An 8,939-nucleotide genomic window follows, 5' to 3' on the forward strand; every position below is an offset into this window, starting at 1 on the left:
TTTCTACGATAATTTACGCTTGAAATCTTACAGACCGATTATCCCCCGATTCAATCCGATCCGTTTGTCTGATCCTAAACAATAGTTTTTCTTTCCTGCTTCCTTCTTTTCTTTTCTTTTTTTATGAAGACACAATCGACGTCGTCTATCTACGAGATTCTTTCCTTACCCTCCCTCTCCTCCCACCCTCCCTTTCTCCCTCCCTCTCTCTTTCTGATAGTTTTCTCTTATGTATCTCGATCGAATCGAAAATTGAACGATCTTGAATCCAAAGTCCGTCTCTGCAGGATGTTCAATGGATTACATAATCGTTACGACGCACGTCAATATTCGAGATCGACGAGACTTCGTCTCTCTTTCGAAGAGAAAACCATGACGTCATTCATAATCGAAGGATTATCTCGTGCAATATCGATCGGTTTATCGATCTTTCACGAATGACAATATTCTTGAGTTTTCGATGAAAAATAATAATGACGATATTAATAATATTAATAATATTAATAATAAAAATAATGATAATAATAATAATAACGAAGAAGAAAGGAACCATGGCCTACTTCGGTGGGAGTTTAGGGAGAAGGCACGATGAAAAGTCTATGCTCGACTATCGAGACGCGTTCAGACGTAAAAACTAGACTGACTCTCAATGAGCAAGAATATTACGGTCCCCTTACGGTCAGTCGGCCAAATCCATTCACCGAGCGAGCCCGTTCGAGTTCGAGCAGAAGAAAGCTAATGAATGCGTGTCCAGCAGCCGATCATCTCTCTCTCTCTCTCTCTCTCTCTCTCTCTCTCTCTCTCTCTCTTTCTCTCTTCTTCTTTCTTCTCTCCTTCCATCTTTCTCTCTTCCTCTCTCTCTTTTTGATGGTCCTTCGATGAAAATACGACTCTTCGAAACTAACATAGACAGTATAGATAGGATTAGAAAGAATGTCGAAAAAGCTCGTTTCGATCATTCTTCGAGAAAGGTGGTATCGCAACGTTACTTTTTGTCGCGGAAGTCGATTCTAGATCGGGGCATCGGATTTCTTGAAATTGCGCCGAGAAAAAGAGGTCGAGAGTGTTCTCGAACGATCGAAGATAGTTTCGATGGGTCCAGTTTCTATATAGGTAGATATTTTATACAATATTTTCTTTGGATATCAAAATCTCTTGTAGATATTCGAAATACATACTACATCGTATTTCTAATCTCGATTTTTTACGAATTAGATTGCGAAGAGGTATATTGAAAAAATTGGTCTTTTCTCTCTCTCTCTCTTTTTTCCTTTCTTTTTCTATTCTTTTTTTATCTTTCGTCTAAATCCAAGAAAGGTTTCAATTTTTATATGAACTTAATTAACAAATCTACTTTAAATCTGGATTAATAAAATTCTTCAATTTTTATATAAAACTAATTAACAAATCTAATCTACCTGTCTAATCTGAGTGTTTAATCTAAATCGTTTCGGAAATTTCTTCTCTATCTTTCAAGTAGGCTTTGGGAATCCATAAATGTTAGTGTATACACAATTATTTGTTATCGAATTTAATCCCAATGATAATGAAATAAATCGCAAAGCGTCAGAAATTTGTTTTTTATCTCTGATTCGATTGATAGGTCAAACGGATAAAATCTCGTCGATACAAGTTTAAATATAAATATGTCATACACAAAAACGTTTCTAATATCAAAGCTAATCTCGTAAGTAAATTAAACGAAATGTGAAATCGCAAATCATAAGAGATATTTCCTGTTTATTCATCGATTAAATTTGTCAAAAGGAAATCCTGAAACGATTGGAATCGATGTGTAAATTTAGTTTGGCGTAAACGTTAGTTTCAGGCTGATGTGGGAAAGAAGAAGAAATAGAAGATGAAGAAGAAAAAGAAGAAGAAGAAGACGCAGAAGAAGACGAAGAAGAAGACGAAGAAGAAGACGAAGAAGAATAAGAAGAAGAGGAAGGTAGTTTCGTTTACGTTTAAGACTCGCGACGCAAGAGAGGAAGCGTGCTCAAGTTGGACGAGCAAGAGTAAGTATACTCCACGAATTCGTTCGAACTGATGAATAAAAGATGAGTCGCGGTGGTGCGTGCGATAGTCGTACGCTCGAGCGTAAGTACTCGGGCTCCCTCTCTTTGCCTCCTTTAAAGCAGCTCCATCTCCTCCCTCACTGGCGGCACCCCACGCTACTACCTTTTTTCCCTCTCACTCGCGACAGTAGGAGATTACTTCATCCGTATCGAGAGGTATTATCGAGAGTCGATTTCTGGGAAGCTAGCGGTACCGGCTTCTGCCTGGGTAGCTCGAAATCAACTTAGAGAGACAGAGAAAGAGAGAGAGAGAGAGAAAGAGAGAGAGAGAAAGAGAGAAAGAGAGAGAGAGAGAGAGAGAGAGAGAGAAAGAGATAGAGAGAGAGAGAGAGAGAGATAGAGAGAGAAAGAGAGAGGTACATAACGGGAAAGCTCTTCTCTTCTTTCCAGTCGAGAAGGAGATGGAGAAAAAGAGAAAGAGAGAGAGAGAGAGAGAGAGAGAGAGAGAGAGAGAGAGAGAAGCTCGTTCCTTCTTCACTGGTATCGAGATCGACCTCGTCGGAGTAACTCCATCGCGAGCGAGGCTTGTCGGCTACGCTTAGAATTTTTCATTTCGCTTTCGTAGCACGGATACGAGAGTGCCGTCCCACTCGTTAGAAAGAGAGACGAGCGATGACGCGCTAAACTTTGCACCCGCGAGATTCGAGCGTGCCACAGAGCACGTTCTAGGAAGTAAGCCGATACGATTGTTCTATTGTTATATAGTATTTTATAATGTGAAATGTCAATAATTTCGATAAGATTTAATATCGTATTATACGATAGAGATTTTCTTTTTACTTTTCTTTTTTGTTTGGTTTCAACATTTAATTCCTTCTTTTTTTCATTTCCATCATATCTCTTCTTTACATTGTAATCATACAATTCGTGTTTAATAACGACGATCAATTAGTACGTTTACGAAATAATATTATGAGAATGAATGGACGAAATGGAAAGATGGAGAAAAAAGATGTATTTTTAAAGTTTTCTAAATACAGGGAGAAAAGGATATATATATATATATATATATATAGAGAGAGAGAGAGAGAGAGAGAGAAATCTTTCAAGGTTCGATCCATTCGTTCTCGGTTTCCCTCCGATATTACTAAGAATAGCTGGTTAAATTCGTAGAAGAGACAAGAGACACGACGGTCTCGCTTGTTCCTCAAAGAGGAACGCCTTGGATCGCGGGAATCTCAAGATCGCGAGTGCGAACCGTATATGATAGAGGTGGGGGAGGAGATTCGATCGATTCGACCGCTTCGATCAGCGAACGAAAGCAGACCGGACGTCTGCCGTCTAAAGGTTCCAATCTGTTACGTACTTCAACATCTTTCGACGAGAGATATATTCGTAGTATTCTGTTAAGAGATCGACGTCGATAAGACTCCACGATATTTGATATTCAAGATCATCCATTAGGAGATAGTAAAAGTATAATAGCCAAAAATCAAGGTTATCCGATTAAAGACGAACGAAAGAAATATATTTTTGTCGTTTGTAAAATATTTTTCCTTTTCTCTCTCTGTCTCTCTTTCTTTTTTATTCTTTTTTGATGAAATTTTCGACGATCGACGAGAAGTATCGAAAAAGGATCGATAAAAAAAGGATTAGTCTGGTCTCTCGATCTTTTCATCGATCGTCCTGGATTCGAGTCGATCGAACCGTTGTTCCGCCTAAGAAGAGAGTACGAGTTACATAAGAAATTATTGAAAATGTAACGGCGGCCCTCGTTTCCCTTCCGTCCCACTCTTCCTACCGCGTTTGGACGCGCCGCAAACTCGACGTCTCCCGACACGGTGGCGGTGACGTTGATCTGCATCTAGCGGTCGCTGTGCATTGCGTTCTAACGGTCAGAGGCACCTTTTACATAAGTATTGTACATAACTACATACATAACGCAACGAGAAGAAACGAGAACGGAGAAGACGGGCTTCGGGAAATATGCACTTGCAAAATTTGCGACGAATACATTTATGGAAGTGCCCATCTAAATCTACCTCTAATCCAATCTAAGCACAACGACTACGACTACGAACTACGATTACGACTACAAATCTTCTTCTTCTTCTTCTTCTTCTTCTTCTTCTTCTTCTTCTTCTTCTTCTCCTTCTCCTTCTTTTTCTTCTAACTGCACGTTCTACGAACAACGAAGACATCGTTACGAGTACGTTAGACATGCTGATGCTGATCGAAGGTAAAAGTTTTTTCTGTCTCGGAAGTCAGCCGATCTTCCTCCGTCTCTCCTCTTCTTCTCTTAATCTTCTTTTCTACTTTATTCTGTTCTTTGATCTACTCTCTACTCTTTAGTCTTATGCGTCCGTCGTCTCTCCGACACAGATGACACGGATTCTTTCGATCGAAATCTCTCTACGATTACGCCAATCCCCTTGCCAACTTTGCTCCGTTTCAATGATAACGGTTACATCATTTTTCTCACCTACCTACCGATCAACATATACAATACATACGATATCGTTCTGATTATTTTATCCGTGTATTTTGAAAGATGGTCATCCATGAGTTCGTTGCTCGTCAGATATTATGCAACGCTATTTCTCGACCTCTATATGCTTACAAAATTTTCATCTATAAATCGTTCAATTAATTATTATTATTATATATTAGTCAAGATAATAATTATGCGAAATAGGAATTATCGTTACAAAATATTTATATGATATATTAAAGGTATTTCATTAAATAACATATATTAAATTGATTCTTAAATAAGTACCATTTTATCGCAATTAATTTCAAAGTATGTTCAATAACGGCACACTTATCGATTATCACGCGAATTAATTATGACTATATTATAAAGATATCTTAATGAAACATTTTATCGAAATATAATTATTTCGATAAGGAAAAGTTTTAAATGAACGAAAACAGAAGCGAGAACATTAACCTTTCCTCTTTATTTCTTTAACTTTTTATCGTTTTCTTTTTATTCCTAATATTTTCTATATAAAGAGAGATGTATGTACCTGTACCGTGATCAGGATAAAGATCCATCTGTGTCCTGGTTACGACACTTCTTCCGTGTCGATTTCTTTGGCCAAGAAGTTAACGCAACGGGTCCTCGATCGTCGATGTTGACGACGATGATAAACAGGATCAAGAAGCAACAACGAACGATAACGACGAAGACGAAGACGAGCGACTACGAACCGGTTTTCGGAAGCTGGCCTCTCTCGTTTGAATGTCGCGTTTACACTTCGCGATTTAATTTCACCGCGAGGCGCTAACTTTCGCGATAAGGAGAAACGATTATGGTTGCGCGATTAAGTTGCATAGTATTTAACGAAAAGGGAAATTATCCGGGGTCAGTTTCAACGAGACGAGAGAATTCTCCTTTCCCTTGTTCAAATCTTGTTTGGCTCTCAAACTTATTCTTCTTCTTTCTTTGTTCGTTCGTTCGTTCGTTCGTTCGTTCGTTCGTTCGTTCGTTCGTTCGTCCTTAGAGCTGCGAGAAAAAGTGTGTCAAGTAAAGGACGTAGGACACTGAGCGAGTCGTCGAGTGAATTTGAATAGATTTATCGGCGCATAATGTCTTTCCGAGGTTCCGCCAAGGCTATTCTCTTTTTCGAATGTCATTGCTTGTGATGCTTTTTAAACAAATTCGACGATCGCTATGAAATCGCCAAGTTTTCTATGCCGAGATTGGTAAAAACAACGTAGAGAAGTAGAACGATCGATAGAATACTGATTCTTAGAGAAAGATTAAGAGAAAGAGGACATTCGGAAGAGTACAGCGTGTTAGAAGTAATATTTGAAAAAAAAAAAAAAAACCTTTGGCCCAAGGACAAACAAAAGCTCGATGTATATACTCCTTGGGTTAATCATAGGTGACGTATCTTTTTTGGATATTTATAAATTTTATTCCTGAAGCGAAATACATTTTAAAGCGAAAAAAAAGAAACCAAATCCATTGAAATTTTTAAACGACCCTCGTAGAATTTTAAAGCAATCCTAGTTATTTGTTTTGCTAATTTTTTTCTATTTCATTAGAATTATATTAACACTAAAGCGTTAGAGAGACGTGCGAAGTTCGACATTCTAAGAAATTCGTTCGTTGCAATGTAAGCGTGTTTTAATTAACTTCTTTTTTTTCTAATTAGATAATCATATCTACATTAAGAAGAAAAAAGAAAAGCAGCAAATTTTTCAAATGATCGTCGTAAAGAAAAATTTAGATTACAAAGTATATTAACAATATTTATGTCTAATTAATGGTAGCAAGATCGTAGTAGCACCAATATCGAACAACTGCATATTAAAAAAAAAAAAAAAAAAAAAAAAAAGAAAAGAAAAGAATAAAAAAAGAATGGAAATGTAGCTATGACGTGACAATAACCAAAAAAAAAAAAATAGATATATAATATAAAATAATTGAATTCTCTTTAGATCATTCATTTTAATGATCCTCTTTTAAATTGAAAATAAAAGTTTGGAAACACTTGAAGGATTTCGATCTTGATCGTTTCGTCGATCCTCGATGAAATCATTGATTATGAAGAAGAACGTTGTAAACGCAACCAGCCGCAACTACTCGTCGATCGATCCGAGGTCATGACCAAGTACTTGGATCGAACTAGGCGGACTGGTCTTCCGCTCGCTAGCCGCTGGATCTGCCAGAAAAACGGATCGCGTTCAGGTTAGACGAGTCCTAGTCTATTGAGTAGAACTTGGTTCGACAGACGCGCTCGTTAGGAAAGTCCATCGTTTGATCTACGATCGCCGATTTATTCGCACAATTTTACGATCGATCGAACGAGAACGTCTTCCGCGTTTTAAACGTCACGTAATGAACGTCGTTCCTAGACTAATATCTGAAAGAAGTGTCAAATACATACACAGCTTACTTTAATAGTTATCTATTCTTCATATTATTCGATATAAATAATATTTAACAGAAAATGTGTGATTATTATTTTTATTTTTATATTATATATAAAGTATATAAACTTTATACTATATATAAGATAACTCTTTTAAATGTGGATATTTGAATATTATAAAAACAATACATTCTTGAAAAGAAAGTTTCAAACAAAAGATCAAATATTATCGAACAAAAGCGAATAGAAACGAATGACATCGCATAAGATTGCATAGGCTCGATCGGATAGGATCGGAAAGAAACGAATGGTACAAATAAGGATAGAATTCGATTGAATAGGATAGAAAGAGTTGAAGAGAACCAAAGAAGATCCTAGTGGATCGAATAAGATGAAACAGAGTCGTCTCGACACGACTCGTCTCCGCTCGGTTTAAGTCGGATCAGCTCGACACGATCCATCTCAGCTCGGTTCGGAAACTTCGGATTGTAATCGGATAAAAACTCAAACAAACCCTCGAACAAATTATTGAACAGGACATCGAGCAAAACTTCGAACAAAAATCTAAAAAGAGCCATGTCAAATCAAACTGAACCAAATGGATCCGAACCGAGGTTAGGCGAACCGAACCAGCCGGGTTGAATTTGGGTTGAACAGGGTCGAGCTGAACCAGGCCAACCCAGACTGAACCGGGTCACGCTGAACCAGGCCGAGCTGATCCGAACCGAACAGAGAGGAGTTGTATCAAACCGACTCTGTTCTATACTGTTCCGATTATTTAGGATGTTTTTTGATCTTGTTCGGATCAACTCGATTCTATTCAATTTTTTCCGTCCTATTCGGTCAAATACTGTCCTTTTCAATCCCATTCGTTTGTTGTCGAACCTATTTGGTTCTGTTCGATAAAATATTTGATCTAATTCGATGTCATTCTGTCCTATTTGGTTCTATTTGGTGGTATCCTTTTTCATTCTATTCGTCCCTGTTTAATCTTTTTCGTTTCAAATCGTTTTAAATAAAAAATAGACCTTGAAATAATTTTGAAGATGTCCACTGAGTTAGGAATAAATGATACGGTTATAGTTGACCTTCAAAACTGTTGAATATATGTAATAGAATCGGTTTAAACCGTTGATACCATTTAATAAAAATGTTTTGTTCTAAGAAATACATTTATTCTTAAAAATATGTAACATAAATAATCTCTCTCTTCTCTTCTCTTTTTCTCTTTTTCTTTCTCTCTTTCTCTCTTCGAAATAATAAAAGAAAGAAAATGAAAACTTTTCTCGGGAATGGTCGCACGTGTTAGAGTCGTGCGACTGATGGAATTTGCTCACGTGGCGCGATTATCGTGAGAAGACAAAGTAGAAGAAAAAGAAGAAGAGAGGAGACTTCAAGGCTCGTATCTTGGTTTCCTCCAAAACCTAGGACAAGAACGAGCCATCGAGAAGATCAGCATCGCAGTTGCGCACGCGTCTCCTTGAAAAGAAACAATCGTCGAGACCAAGGCTAAAAGATAATGTGTTAAAAATTATTCTCGTTTTTTAGCATAATATCCATGAAAATAAGTTCGACTATGTATATCGTAGAAAGATAGCGATGTTACTTAAAACGTTGTCGAGTATTTTCAAACGAAATTTCGTCCCGACGAAAAAGGAATATTTTTGTTCCTGTAAGATAAAATAGGGGAGAAGAAGAGTGATGCTATACGAAAACGAAAATGTATTCGCCGATTTTTTCTTCTGATGCAGCAACGACGACATATCGACGATGTCGACGATATTTGCTATTCAAATCCACGTGGTTTGGGTGCATCTGCCTAAATTTAGAGACATTTAGCCTCGAACTTTCGGTCATCCATGAGAAAGAATAATTTGGAATTTTTTTTCGCCCTAACGTCTCCTTTCTTTCGAAACCCCGTTCGAAGAGATTCCATCAAACTTAACAACCGATTTTTTTATCTCAACGTACCTCGTATGTACATACATACACCACTTATCTAGTCTTTGTAAATTCTTCAAATTCGTGAGGAGCAGAG

Source organism: Vespula vulgaris, chromosome 1, assembly GCF_905475345.1.
Source record: "Vespula vulgaris chromosome 1, iyVesVulg1.1, whole genome shotgun sequence".
Taxonomy (NCBI): domain Eukaryota; kingdom Metazoa; phylum Arthropoda; class Insecta; order Hymenoptera; family Vespidae; genus Vespula; species Vespula vulgaris.